Here is a 15,528-nt window from a genome sequence, read left to right as displayed (position 1 = left end):
TGAGTGAGTGAATAATCTCTGAAATGAACAGAGTAATTAGACATTTTCTCTCTGAAGATGGGACAGACTCCAGGAATAAATATGGGCAATTCCCATTTTGAAGGAGCATTTGGAAGGGTTACAATTTATTCCTGTAACAAAACAGGCCAATTAGGAGCAAAAATGTGGGGGACAATTGCTGAAAATACCTGTGGAAAGAAACAACCCTTGAGTCCTTGGCTGGCTGCAAAGAGCAACAGTCAAAATGCCAGAAGTACCAATGACATGTCAGACAAATAGTAGAAGTGACAAGCCACCTAATGGCCAAGGATAGCCCGTTCTCCTGCTGGATTAATTAGCATGCAAGATGGTTCTGTGTGAATTCTAACCCCTTGAAAAAGGCCCTAAATGGCAGCCTTGAAAATGGACTTTTTCACACCTTCCACACTTGCCTCCTCACCTTTCTTTGCAACAGGATCTAATTTCATTGGAATGTTATTTTTTGGGGGGGGGTTCATTATTTTAAAAAATTATTTTGCTTAAATAAATCTCAATGTTAAATCTTCATTCCTATGGCCTCGACCTGGCTGCCTTTTTCAAAGCAAATTTCTCTTCTATGGGTAAGCTGCAAAAATATACAATGTGAATGTCTGCCCCAGGGTCAAAGTGCTGCTTCTGAGTGTGAAGTTTAACAATGTGCATATTTATCCAGCTGATAAACATGTCAAATGTAAGAGATGTGTTTGACAAGGAGAGAGGAGCAAAATTTTGAGGACATGATGGCAGATGTCAACTCTTATTGCTGTCTGTGGGCTTTCAGGTGTTTTTGTTGACACATCTATAAGTGTTCAAAGTAGTAGTTTATGCTAATGGATGATATAAAGATGTAAGGAAGTTAATTACTTAGTTAATAATTCCCAGTCTCAGAAATTATCAGGCAATGAGAGTAATGAGAATGGGGTAAAATCTGAAGAGAATTTCAATAAACCCAGAGTAAAAACTGCAAAAGGACTTGGGAGTTTGCTAATTGATTGTCTTCGTGGAGAGAGAAATCATGTTTAAAATTGTCCATGCATCATTTGTTCTAATGTAATAACCAAAAATTATATAAAAGTAATTTTACTGGGGGGCAAAAAGTAATTAACCTGTCCTGTTACAATGAAACAGATTTTTTTTCTAGAGAGAATTCTGCTGGGGACAGCATTCCTACCTTTGATTATGTGTTATTGCATTATGAAAACTGCAATTCAGTCATATTCATCTTTTGTTCAACAGATTTTCAGTTTAGTGGGGTATGAGCTATCTGAGCTTAAATTTGGTATAAGGCTCCTTAAAGGTGACATTTCAAATAAACATATTTTTTCTGCAATGCTTTCACAGAGGAGCTTTAACAAATGAATGGCAGATGTGAAATAATCTCACAGTCAAGAAATACGACTTGGATGTTTTGAGTTACAACATCCTTAATTTTTCTTTCACTTGATTAACTTTTGTATTGTGGTTCCCAGGAGCAGGAGAAATTAATTCCAGTGTGAAGTGACTCACTCCCTGTGCTCTGGGAGACTCAGCTCTGGGTGAAAAGGGTTTAAGGTCTCTCAAAGTCTGGAGCAGCAGGTGAGAGGAAATTCCTGGTGAAAACTGGGAACTCCCCAGTAAGCAGGTAAAGGCTGGTGTTTGGGACCTGACTTCCAGCAGGATGAACAGATACACCAGTCCATAATATCAATTCCAGGCTGCTGGAGAGGGAAGGGGATAGTCCTGGGAGCCCTGCTCTGAGGCTGCAGCTCTGAACCTCACAGTGTTTACAGCTGGGTGGGCACAAGGGAGAGGCCACATTCGTATCTCATTTTGGTCCCTGCTTTGGAGATTTCAATTGGCTGATATGGAAGCTCTGGAAGGAGGGAGCCTGGCCTTCCCTGGAGCTTGGTGACCCCCAAGTTATAGTAGCACTGGCACAGAGGGGATGCAGCTGAACCTGTGCCCAGCTGCCCCGTAAGTGAATATGTCCATATACATACAAAATAGAGATATCCACACTATATAAATATCCTATTTCCACCTCCCTCTGCCCAGGAGTCACAGAGCAGGTCGCTCAGCCCTGTGCCGTGTTCACCTGGCTCCCTCCTCATGCCGGTGGGGCGGCCGTGCTCGGCTCAGCCACTGCTCCTCCTGGTGCTCCCACATCCGTCATCTCCAAAGCTTTCTGAGCCATTTTACTGCCCTGTGCAAAGGGAAGTGCTTCGTGGCACTGCACCCTGCCAGGGGTACCAAGGCAGTGGCTCACAGAGATGTGCATCAGCAAGGAGAAGTGGAATTTAAACTGGCTTTTAATTTGTGCTGATACGTGAACTGGGAATTATGAAGCAGTGCCATTCAATGAAATCCGCTGTCCTTAATAGACTGGGAGGGGGTGCTTAACATGTAGGGCAAAGTAAATGCTGGATCTGATTGGATTAGTGGTAAATTTAATCTAGTGGATGACTCTGCTGATTCAACAGTATACTTTTTTCCTAGGATCAAAGTGACTTTGGCCCGACATGTGATCTGCTCAGTACCCTAAATGAACTGTAGGCTGGATGGTTTGGATTCAGTATTTCAGCAGGGAAAGGAATTTAATTTGAGAAGTTGCAATGTACAGAATGGGAAATTATCTTTTTACAGCATGGGAAAGCTTTTCTATGATGCAGAATTTCCTCAGATATGCTCCCCAAGCAGCAAATAATAACTCACAAAGATGTTTCCCCAGGATATCAGCACTTACTACAGAATTTGTGAAAACTTGCAGTTTCCATTATATTTTTCAAGCCTGAATCCAAAGGACAAATATCCTTTTTCCTGTAAAGAGGTTTATCTGACTCAGCAGATTTGATTGAATGTTCTTACAACAGGAAGATGAAAGACTATGTAAATAGGTTAAGCATGGGCTGAATTTTAGTGGGAAAAGCCTCTTGAGACTTCAGAAGCACTTTAAAAATTGATACTTAAATCACAAGTGTCCTGCATTTGTCCGAGGTCAGTGTGTTAAATATTGAAGAGTGAAGTGTCTCTGATTAAAGACTAGGAAAACTGATTTGGATCTTGAAGTAATTCGTGTCCATGGTAGGATGTCCTGTTCCTAGAAAATCCCTGTGACACAGGGAGGGTCTGAGCACCTGGGAATTATGAACTGAGGCAGCTATTTTTGCAAGGGAAGAGCTTTAGACAAAAACCATTTTCAACTTATTTTAATATATTTATTTTGTGGTTCTGAAATGTACTCTGTTGCTCCAACTCAGACTGTTCTGTGGTTCTGTGAAAGAAACTGGTTTGGTGGCCCCAGCAGTGGATGTTATTTGGGCTTTGGCAAGAATAAGGAGAACAAAGTAGGAATTGACATGACTCACTGAACAATTACACAGAGACAAAATTGGCCACTGCCAACATTTACTGTGTCCAGTGCTGAATGCTTGATGCTCAAGGGATTGTAGATTTTGGATGTAATGGATGGCAAGAAAAAAACACAACTTCTTCATAGGGAATTCTTTACTGCCACATAAGAAACGTTATGTTTATGTTAAAAATGAGGCAGTAAAGATAAGGTTCTTTTCTGAAAATAAGATTGCTGATTGTTACTCACTTCCTCTGATTTTACTTTCCCAAACAGGTCTGCATTCCTCTGACTTCCACAAGGAGACATTTGTCTCACTTGTTAGTTTTAGCTGAGGTCATGTTTCCTTTCTTTGACTCTGCCACCCTGTCTTTCCCTTCCAAAAGCTTCAAATCCAGGTGTGAGTCTATCCCTTAATCTTTCTCTTACTAAAATTTCCAGTCCTTTAGAGATCTGACCCTTTAGTCTCATATTCTAAGACAGAGCAGTAACTTGTGTGTTCTATGCTTAACTCAAGGAGAAGGATTTTTACCAAAATATAAAATGTCCTCAGTAAGGACAGTAATCAGCAAGCTAATCTGGAAGTTGGCACAACTTGATGGCTTTTAAATAAAGCTCCTGATGTTTAGGTGGAAATGATGTCTCATTAAATTGTTGGCCAGGCAGCTCTGTCCTTTTTACTTAGAGACTTCACCAGAAAGGGCTGTCACAGTCAAACACCTGGGGGAGCTTGGTTTGATCCTGTTGTTGCCTTTCCTCTTTCTATGATGATGGGAAGCATCCCTTGGAGTCAGTCTTCCTGGGAGTGTGGGTATAACCCTTCCGAGCATCCTTGGATCGCTGACTAAAGGAAGGACTTGACTAAAACCAGGAAAATCCCGTGGCCTTCTAACAACCCCCTCTTGTCACCTCGTGTGTTCTGCAATGGGAGCGCTTTTCTTGCTGTCCTGCCCAGGGTACATAGTCCCTGGGTGCTGACTGTGGAGCCAGACCCTGGCCAGCAGAGAACAAATGCTCTCAGCAAAACTCAGCCAGCTGTGTCAGCTGCCTCTGCAAGCATTCCCTTACCAAAAAGTGAAAATGAAACCTGGGAGTATTGTCTTTGAACAAATAGGTGTGGGAGCAGGAGGAGACTGAGGTGAGAAAACTCACTACTGCTTCCTGGGATATGGGCCAGATATGTGTTAAATGCCTTTTTTGCCTTCTGCCTGTTTGTAACAGTGGGACAAAAGAAAGGTACAACCAAACCAACCCAAAGCCCAACAAACAAAGCAAATGGAGCAGTTCCCATTACTTCTCACTCCACTTGCTGCCCAAGTGCTTTGGTCACAGTTTGGCTGATGAGGCATGGTGGGACTTGCCATTGCTGGAAGAATTCACTTCCCTTTCCCTTGGGAGGAGCAGGCTGGGTAAGGGAGGTGTGGAGCTCTCAGTGGCTGCTCTACCAGAGGAGCTGCTGCTGTTGTTTTTCAAGGAGCCTCCTTGAAATGTGTTTATGCTATGGGAAAAGTGAGCTTATAATTTCCCTGAGCTGCTGGCACCTTTCCAGGAAGGCTTTGTTTTGTGTGCCAGTTATTTCTGTGGTCGGTGTGTTGTAATTGCTGCTCTGGGAAGAATGGGAGGAAAGAAGATTCCTTTTAGTCTCCAATCCTGTGCTCTGTTTTTCTATCAGTCTTCCTTAGGACTGGAAGCTTCTGTGGGCTTTGAAGCTGAGGGCAGTTCTCTGTACCCTTAGTGAGGCCAGGATTGCTTGTTGCCTTCTAGGAAATACCAGGGGGGGCTGCTGGGGTCATCTTTTTTGTAAGATTTAGGGATGTTGTTAACAGCTGTAGTGTGCCAAATCTTGGTGCCCCTGTTGGCAATTCCATACCCGTGTAGAGCAGGTGGATACAGGAAACACTGTGGGAAACTGGGGGTTTCCAGCTGGGGTGGATGGGTTTCCTTCTTGTGCTCAGTGTGCTGTAAAAGACGTGACAGAGAGGAATTGATATAGGTTTTCTCCTGCAGGTAATTGATACAGGTTTCCACAAGTGAACTTGAAAGCAAGGTTGTCCTGAGGAATGGCAAGAAATAGTGCACATGGATTGGAACTGGTTGTCTGGCTCACAAAACCCATGAAATATATAATCCTCCTGCAATAATTTATTGCTACAGATCTTGTGTTCATGTCCTAAGTCACACAAAAAAACTCATTCATAAATTTAATTTTGGTCCAATTGTTTCTGCCAAGTTTTTATTTGCAGGAAAAAAAGCCCACAGATTTCTTTCAACCATATCCACTTCCAGCAGCGAAAAGGAAACCAGGCATTCCTGGAATTATTATCAAAACTCCTTTGTCTCCACAGGGCAGGAAGCCAGACTGCTTTGTTTTAATAGCATTTTTTCTAGCCTTAAACATCCAAGGCTGTCTATGTGTCTCAATTTTCTCCAGAAATTTCAGGCTGCTGTCTGCATTTTCTTACAGCAACTGCCCTGACAGCTCCTTTATACACTGATTTTACCTCCCTTGCCCACAGCACTGCAGTATCTGAGCTACTGTTTTACTTGGAGTTTTCCTGCAGTTTGTAGGTAACAGTCACATCTGTATTTTGTGCCCAGAACTCTGGGAATAATTATTTTTGTCTTCATTCTAAAAAATCTCAGGAGATTCAGTGCTACTTTGCAGCTGCTGTTAGAGAAAAATGTCAGTATTTTTTTTAGTTTTCTAGAATTTATTCTATTTCACAACATTACTATATTTTAATTTAATTAGTAGTATTAATCAGAGATGATAAATGAGACAGTACCACCTGCTTGGAAAATGCTCACATGTCTCTTGTTGCATTTTGCCTGCTGATGGGGCAAATTCTTCCTCCTTGTAACCCTATAAAAGAAGCTTTCAGAGTGGCCTGAATGAAATCCTGGTAATTTGAGGGCGGGTAGTTCATGGGAAAACCCTCCCCTCACATGCACATGTCCACACAAACACATGCACTTGATTTTTGAATCTGACTCATCTGTCATTCAGCATGTTGAGTGGCCCAGGAGGGGCAAGAAAGGGCCCTGAGGAGCTCCTCGTGCCGGGGGCAGAGGATTAGTCACAGATTGCTGCATGTAAACCTCAGCGAGGACACGACCGCTTCCAACAGCCTTTGGAACCAAAAGCCCTGCACAATTGTTTGTATGTTTGGGGAGAGGAAATGCGTAAATTGCTTTCCCATTAGTGAAGTAACCAGGAAATAAACAGAGGAGACCTTGTTTAAAATGTTTGTTTTGTTCCGATGGTGAAGATAAGCAGCTGGGAGAGCTCTCAAGTTGGTCTGCTTTCCCTGAGTCATCCCAGCTTTATCTGGATGTCGAAGGCCCTCGTGCTGAACACAGCACTATAGGCCTGCACTGGAGAAATCTCAGATGCAGCCCAGGGAATGGGCAGCTGGTTGTTGGATGTGCTGACTTGAGAAATCTCAGCTGGCTTTGCTACAAAGACATTGCAGATTCACAGCCAGCAGCAAAGGAGAGGACAAGGGGCTCCATTTGCCATGTCTGGGGGTAAATAATTATAAATTTAATTCAACAGCTTTATAGTAGGTAAACGTGCCTAATACAGCTCTCAGTAATACGTGCTGTGCTTTCTTACCTGTGTTGAGATTACTTTTAAATTATGAGTGTTTTAATCAGCATCATATTAATATAACAGCAGTGTATGTTGATTGCAGTGAAAGAACACTGAAAAGGCACTGATAAACAGGGAAGTTGTTTGTGTGAAGCATTTGGCTTCCTCTGAAGCCCTGAAAAAACAGAGGTGATGTCACCAGATGACACAAGGAAAAACGACATACTACAGCTATGGTCATGATGAAGAGACTAATTTATTTTTTTTGACTTCAATAATTTATAGTTCTCAAAAAGTACTAGTAGATTGGAGGGTGAATGTGCCACCTCTCCAACGACACTAGACAAACTACTTATACATTAAATTTCTCCACCTCTATGAAAGAATGCAAAACAATAAGTTGTTTACAGAAAGTTGTGTAAGAAAGTTCTCTACAAGAATGTAAATTCAGAAAGCTTTAGAAAACTCTTAAAAATCAGAGCGACAAGGTTCCCCTGGTTTATGCCTCTCAAGTGTTGTTCTGCACCAGTCTATGATGTGGGTTTGTATTTGTGCACTTTCACAAAATAAAGCACAGTCTTATTAGTTCCCAAACCCAGTTGAAACAATGTAGGATGCAGACACAGAAATCTCAGGAAGGCAGCAAAGGCAACAAGGCAGGGGAAAATGTGGGCTCAGGACAGAAAGAATCTCACCATGTGGATAGGGAAATATGTAGAAGGTGCCTAAACTGCGTCCCTGGGAGAGCTTGGAAGCCTAAATGTGTCAGGGTTTGGCTTGTAGCACCTGAGTCCCCTCTGCCCTGGCTACTAGGAGTCTCTCTGGAATAATCCAATAATCCCAGCATCATATCAGGAGCACAGAGATACTAATCAGACATGCAGATCTTCAGAAATTAGGGAACTAATGAGCTGAAACTGGGGCAGTATCCTCTGTTGGGTGATGTCTGGTCTGCTCTGGCACAGGAATCTTTCTGCCCCTGAGGTCAGGATGTTTGTGCTATCAGGAACATGCAGGAGACATCTGCAGAGTTTTCCTAAGTGCTGAAGTAGTTGAGTGCTGATTTCAGCCAGAGCTGGACACTTAGGCTGATTCCTGATCCCTGAGATCCCTCTTGGGGCTTCCCCTCCCAGGGATTGTGTCTGGAGACATGGATGCTCCAGCTGTGGAGTGAGCAGCCCAGGAGATGTGAGTCCCTACAGAGCGACATGCTTGCACTGAAAGATGATAAATACCGTGTCATTTGATTATTTCTTTTCATTATCCCTTCCCCAGTCATTCCAAAAGAGTCTTACAGAGGAGACAGCCTTTCCCTCTGCTATTGTGTAGCTCTGTGTAGCTGCCAGCTGAAACGGATAGAGCTAATTTTTCCTTGGAGTTAGGCTCTGTGCTGAGATTGCTGGTGCAGTAATTTTACAAAATGCTCATCTTTCCTGCTTTAAATGTGCCCAGCTCAGGAGGGACAGGCAGGTGTTACTGTACCATGGCTCTTTAATGGGCTCTGGAAGCAAGAGGGTGCTTTCAGTCCCCAGGACATATTTAATCTTGTAACATCTTTTACTGCATTTAATAGCCTGTCCTACATCTTAATCACTCAGTGTAGAGAAATTAATCCAAACCCTCCTTTTGTCCTGATAAATTTAAATCTCCACTGAGTTTACCCAGGTTGGCCTGTCTTCTTCTGGCAGGTCCCCAGCTTCTGCCCTTGCCTGCTCATGAGAATGTTCCCCATTGCTCCTCATAGAGCTGGATAATCATGCACATCTTGCTCCTTTTTCGCTTGAATGTTTACCGGTTTTGTAACTTTTCCTGCTGTATTTACAGGAGACTTTGGACGCTGTGTGCACACCACAGTTCATGCAGGATGTTCTGTTGCAGGGAATGAAGTATCAGCAGGATCAGCAGTGAGGCAAGGAGCTAGAAACAGAGCTTGAGAGAGTGGCCCAGCTGCCCCTCTTGCTTTCCTGGCACTGCCTGCTGCCCAAACATCTCTTGGAGCCCCTGCCTCTCCATCCAAATTTACCCCATATAAATGCAGACCAGGGACTGTTGGTTTCATTCGCACAGGGAGGAGGAAGAGTTGTGGGTTGGCTGTTCCCCACATATTCATGTGGCTATTGATCTTTATTGTAAGTTTTGGCATCTCTTGTAGCAAGAAAATGTTCAATGGTTCAATGGTTTCAGTAATGTGAGAGCTTCTATTTCTGTACTCTCAGGAACATCGTTTGAATTTGGGATTGAGTCACACAACCAGGAACCCATAAAAGAGGAGTTTACAGGTTGGATAACTGCCTCCTAAAAAGGCACTAGATGAGCGAAAAATGATTGAGAGGTTTGGTCTGATTCAGAATTCCTGGAGATGTGGTTTTCAGGTTTGGCCTAAGCTGCAGTTTGCCAGGTGGAAGCCAATGTATTATTAACTTGAGATTTCTGTATCAATAATAAAATTCTCACCTAAACTAACTTTTCTAAACTATGTCTCTTCAACATCTGATGATTGGAGCTTGTGAAATTCAATTTTATGAGCTAAAAAAAGTGGCTGTGAGCATCTGTAGGGAGCTGTGGGGATTGTGAGTGACCTTTAGTGCATGTGTTTGGTGTCTCAGTCGGTTTGACCCTCTGGTTTTTGCACAAATCTTGCCGTTGCTGGGATGCTTTGTATTCTCATTTATAGTATTTTTTCATTTTGTCCTGTAAATGTTCATTTAAGAGAGGCGCAGCAGAACTGGGAAAAGCTGGAGGTGGCTCTGTGGATACAGTGGTTTCTCAGTGGCCACAGGTTTGCAGGGGACCCGGGGCCTTTTCAGCAAGGGACGCTTCCATGCAATTCCATGTGACCAGGAGGCACCAGTGTGAGGTCGAGATTCCTGTGTGAAAAGGTGGAAAGCTGGAAAAGGCAAGCCTGAGAATAGCCTGGCTTGGGGAAGGAAGGAGATGAGGACACTGGGCTGGAGAGATGAATGAGTGCTTCATCTCCCTTCCCTAAGCAAAGCTGTTCTCAGCTGGTGCCTTTTCCAGCCTTCCACTGGATTTTGTGCAGGAGCCTGCTGAACATCCATCCCCCTTCCTCTGCTCTGTTTCCAGTCCAGGGGCTGTGCCTGCTCTTGGGGACACTCCTGATGAGCCGAGGAGAGTGCAGTGGCACAGGGACAAACCTGAATGTTGAGTAAATGGAACCAATAAAGATTTTACCCATCATAAACCACAACCAGTCAATACCAAAACAAGCTGACAGCCAGTGGGAAAGGCTTCAGCAACAGCATAATGGGTTTTATTTTCTCTGTTTCCATCAATACTGTGCTAAATGCATTTAGCACAGGCTGAAGGGGAGCTAACAGAGTATCAAACAGGCCAGCAAGGAAAGCCTTGCTGTTGTCACCTCTCTAGCACCAAAAAACCCCAAACAAAGCAAGGTTAGTGTTTCAGAAGCCCATTAGTGTGACAGTGTTATCCAACTGTTAGCAAGAGCATTGCCTCAGCTGACATCTGAGATAATTTTTAGGTGCTCCTAAAAATTATATTCTCTATGCAAGATTTTTAAACCTTTTTTAAACTTTTTTTTTTGAGCAAATTTTTTTCCAGATAAATTCAACTGGAAATTTTGTTGCACCTAAAGATAAATATGCAACAAAACCTCCAGCCTTAAGCAGTAACGTTCTTAAATGGAAGCCAACATTACATTTCTAGTAAGTTGTGTCACAGGCAGCATTTGGGTTACCTGGGCATTCCTTGGTGACCTCGGGAAGAAGGAAAGCCTTGGGAGAGCTTCACCACAGGGATGTGTGTGCACAGTCAGCCCAGACGTGCTCACTAAACTGCCTGATCCACAGTGGCACCTAAATCCAGGCAAATGCAAACGCCTTGGAATCTGAGTCAGACCCCATCACTGAATTGGTAAAGGCATGGCAAAGGGTACCTTAAGATAAGGAGAGTATGCTTTCTTCTAATAAATAGTTAATCTGTGATTAAAAGTTGGTGCACCTAGAAAACACATTATTTTTTGTGAAATCTGAATAAAATTCTCTGATTACAGAAATAAGGTAATTAGCACCTGTCTGTGTGTAATGTGTGCTGAAAAGGGGAAACATGGCACATGATGCCTGAGAAGTGTCAGGCTGCCACTGCATCCTGGATATTTGAAACCAGCATGTGCCAGCTTTTCCCTTTGCTAGAATTCAGTTTTGACACACTTGGTGAACTAGCTCAGCTTAGTTAATGATATTTTTAATTACTGGGAGAAGTTAAGAATTGCTGGATCCATAATCACAAGGAATCTGAGCTTGGGGCTGGAGAATTTCAGATAACAGCAAGACTGAGAAATGCAAACCCTGTCTTAGTGCCATGGTGCTCACTGTCCCAAAACTTCCTGGGAGTATGTGTCTTTGTTACAAATAGCTCCTACACATTCTGGTGAGCTTAATAAAATCCTGCCTTGGCTGCATTGCGGGGGAATTTGGCTGCACTCTAACAAGAAGTTCTCCAGCACTTCTTCAGTAAGGGATGTTATGTAAGATGTGCAGCCCTAATAGAAAATCACAGGAGACAGGGCTAAAAATGACCTTGGGAGGTTTTCTGATCCTGCCCTGGGGAGGTGGACACTGCCACCGCCAGCTCTGAGTGCAAGGGGTGTAAATTGCTGAGAGTGTAAATCCAACAGTGCCATTTTAATTTTTTTATATCCAAACAAGGTAGCTGAAAGGGGATAGATTGCAGTGATAGCATGTCTCAGTCATGAATATTAATATTGGGGCAATTAAATCAGATGACTAGGAATTCTAGGACAGGGAGATGGTTTGCATGTCACTGACTCTGTTCCCCAGTTAGCAGAGAAACCCTTTCCTAAATGTGTGGAGCTGCCAGGTAGTTACAGGAGGGTTTAGAGTACCCCTTGCACAACCTTGGTTTTCATTTCCCATTTATTGAAAGATTATTTAGTTGTCATTGCAGTGTGCTGGGTGTGGATTTGAATGACCAAAATCTGATTTGATGTGCAATTATTAAATACCTGCCAGCACAGTGTAGGAATCTCAAAGGTCTTTTCCATCCTAATGAATTCTGTGGCTGTGGAAGAGCAGCATAACAAATGGAGTTTGTTGAAGTTGGATGTACCTCAACCAAACTCTTGTTGCCACACATCAAAGTATCCCTATACCCAATGTGCTGAATCCTTTTCCCAGGTAACTTTTTGGCAGTTTCCCTCATTTATACCTTCAGTGTTTATAAATGTGCCTTGGGATGTGGCTCCCAAGAATTCTGGAGACCTCCTTTAGGAACATGAATACCAAAGCAGGAAGTGCTGCTGGTAACAGAATCCAGGTGAATTTTGCATTATCACCAAATCATGTTTTTCCATTTTCTGGCCATGAGGATGTGAGGACTACCTCAGAGCAGCCTTCTGTCCAGCTCTTGGGTCTCCCATTCTGTCTTTCCCTGAGATACTCCTCTGTTGGATAAAATCCCTTCTACCTGCTGTACTGAACTTGTTACTCCAGCTCCTATGACCAGCAGAAACGTAGGTTGAACCTCTGGGGTTTTGCCTTCTGTGGAGTTCTCATCCCTTTTCCAGGGGTCTAATAAGTGTATAGAGGATCTCAGACTTAAAGATGTTCTCAGTCCCACAGCTGCCTGTGAGTTGTAAGCCTCAAAACAAACAAACAAAAACAAACAACCCCCCCCAAAAAAACCAACAAAACCTGAAACAAACCCAGAAAGCAGAAAGAAAAAGAAAAATATCAGAGTTTGGCATGACATCCTCACCCATTCTAAAACAGCTGAGGATAATCTGGTATAAAGAATATTATTAATTCCTTGCTGGTCTGAGGCCAGGCACAGTCATATAAAAATGGGTAAAGCCAATGCACAGATATGCTTTTGGCAGCAATGTAAGTGTCTGGTAAAGTTTGACATAACCTCAAAATATCTCCTTGCTTCAAGAGTGTGGATCTCAAAAGAATAAGAGATCAGCTATGTAAATATTGATGTTCTCTTACAACATGTTAGAGTGACAGATGTGGAGAGAGGGTGAATTGTCGCTGAATTTCCCTAAGAGCAAGATATTTCTGTGTCTCTAATAGTTTAGAAAACAGTTTTATTTCAGCCCTAGAATGAAGCACCGCATGTTGATCATGTTCTCAATGATGTTAAGAGCACAGGAATCTCAAGGAGGGAAGCTCATTTGGTGGTAACCCATTCCTGAGAATGGGAATTTTCCCAAATTGTTACATCCTTAGCAATGCCTCACAAAGGAAGATGGGAAGGAGTGGAAATCTTGTAACCAAGGGGCCCACAGGGGTCAAATCTGGCAGTAATGGCATGAGCCAGTGGCTGTCCTGTTTGCACAGGTTGTTCCAGGGCAGAAGAGATGGATCATACAGGTCTTCTCATAAACGCTTTTAGTGCAACTTTTGTTTGGTTGGGTTTTTTAAAAGTTTGTGGACAGTGTTTCATTCCATGTATTTTCAATTTCTCCATCTGCTATGTCCTTGACCGACTTTTTTTCCTCTCATTTTTCCTCTAAGCTCATAACATCCCAGCATAAATATATTACCAGATCCTGAAATATGTATGTGTCTATTCTATGTGTCAAGAAGACTCACATACATTAGGATTTGCTTGCTCAAGCCTTTGGTAGATGACCTAATTTTCCCTTTTAATCAGACTACAAGAGGAGATTTAAGTAACTGTTTCACACTTTGGAAGGGTTAAGAGGCACAGAGATTCCATACTAAATCCTCAGCTGATAGGAGCTGGCATCGGGAAATTGAAAACTGAGGCAGAGTTTTGTGATTTGAAGCAGCCGGGATCTCTGCTCTGGACTCCCAACAGATGAGTGAAAGAATAAAACTAATAAGAGGCAGATGTTGCCAAGAGGTGTGTGTTGTCTGAGGAGATAAGGAATGCTCAGCCAGGAAATCACAAAAGGCCTGGAGCTGAAGAGAATCCAGAGGGGAGTTCACATGGAGGGAATTGGTGGGCACAGCTGGGAAGTTGGACTCGAGCATGAAGTCCAAACCCACACTGACACATCAGTGAACTTGTAACCAAGGAATTTAGAGCTGGCCAGTGCCAGAGGGAGCTCCTGATCCAGCCTCTCTGACAGGATGGGTGCTCAGGAACCATCTCACATAGAAAATAGCAGAGGGAGGGGTTGGGATGTGCTGGGGGCTGTTGCCTGTGCTAACAGCTGTGATGGTGAGGGAGCTCCCGCAGTTCTTCCCAGGAGTGCCTGTGCTGGGAAGGAGCTGATTTGGTGGGAGGATCCCTGTCATAGGAAGTTAATTGAATGAGCTGTTCATCTCCTAAGTGCTCATCTGAGCCGGGCTCAGCAGCTCTCCAGAGATGCACCCATCACCAACTATGAAAATCCTCACGCAGCAGAGCACGCAGAACCTCAGATTACCTCTTCCTCTTTTATTGCACAAGGCTATTTTTAATCCAGTGCCTGGCTGGGCATTAATAATCTTTGACAAATTACTGTTTGTTGTCTTCATGTTGTGTAAATTCCCATGTATATTTTAGCCTATTGCAGTCATGTAAGAGCAGTAAGTGACGCCTTATTGCCCTTATTTTATGGGCAGGCTGCAGTAGTGTTGAGCTATCAGAGGAAATTCATGCCCAAATTCATCTGCCAATTTAAACCAGGGAACAGCTGTGCTGTCAATGCAGCTTTGAAGGGCTGTATCAGCCGTCAGCACTGCCCCGATACCCATGGATTCCATACCATCAATCATCAATTTTGCTAATTACATGGCAATGTGAGTAGAAATGTGTGATGGGAATTGACATCTCAGAGGAAGTTGAGTGGATCACTGAGTCAGGAGTCTGAGTACACACAGAATTCCACCTACATACAAAGAGGTGCAAGAGTCGCAGCAGTTTTTCTGCACCTTTTTTCTTACACTTGAGTGCTACATTCCTAGACATGTCTCTCTCTTAGATCCAGGACTTTGAGAGCAGCACTTCTAAGTGACCGAAGAAATGTCTGATGGTAAAGCTTGTGGGTGCTTTTAGTGCTGGATCAGGGATCTCTTCTTATGTCAAGTTGTCGGGAGCGGACTGGAAGTGACTCATATTCTTCACAATGCGCCAAAGGTTGCCCCTGTGGAGGTCAGTGAGTGCCTGGTGAGCAAAGCAAGCAGGGTTTGCTCTTTGTGCAGTTCTGAGGGCAGAGCAGGGCAGTGGGAGCATGTCCCTGGCATGTGGGGGAGAGGAGGACACGCCGAGAGCTGCACTGTGCCCCGGCTGGTCCTGCTGTCAACGAGCTGGGAACCTCCCTGCCTGGGGACACACAGCTGCTTCCCAGCCCAGCCCAGCCCCAGCTGTGGCAGCACGGCCTGGCAGGAGCTGGGGTGGAGCCCATGAGCTGCAGTGCTGCCTGGGGAGGCTATGCGTGCCCCAGAGCCCTGGGACTGTGTGAGGGCTGCCTCTGACCCCGGCTGCCTGCACAGCACTGTCTGCTCTCCCTGGGCTCCACAGTGCTGACCTGGTGGGATAATACATTATCCGTGTGGAGTGTTTCCAGGTGGGGATGGGTTGGAAGAACTCAATCCTGTGTTGTCTTTCTGTGAGATTCCTTGGGTCTGAGAAAGGA

At 43.8% G+C, this 15,528-nt stretch overlaps 1 protein-coding gene across 4 annotated transcripts in view; it reads left to right on the top strand.

Moving 5' to 3' along the window:
* The window catches only part of CCDC85A (coiled-coil domain containing 85A), an 80,472-nt gene that overhangs the window by 47,489 nt on the left and 17,455 nt on the right, over positions 1 to 15,528 (top strand). The gene's annotated exons all lie outside the window — the stretch shown is intronic.

Source organism: Vidua macroura, chromosome 3 (genome assembly GCF_024509145.1).
Source record: "Vidua macroura isolate BioBank_ID:100142 chromosome 3, ASM2450914v1, whole genome shotgun sequence".
Classification (NCBI taxonomy): Eukaryota; Metazoa; Chordata; class Aves; order Passeriformes; family Viduidae; genus Vidua; species Vidua macroura.
This window is presented reverse-complemented; position numbering and strand designations above follow the sequence as displayed.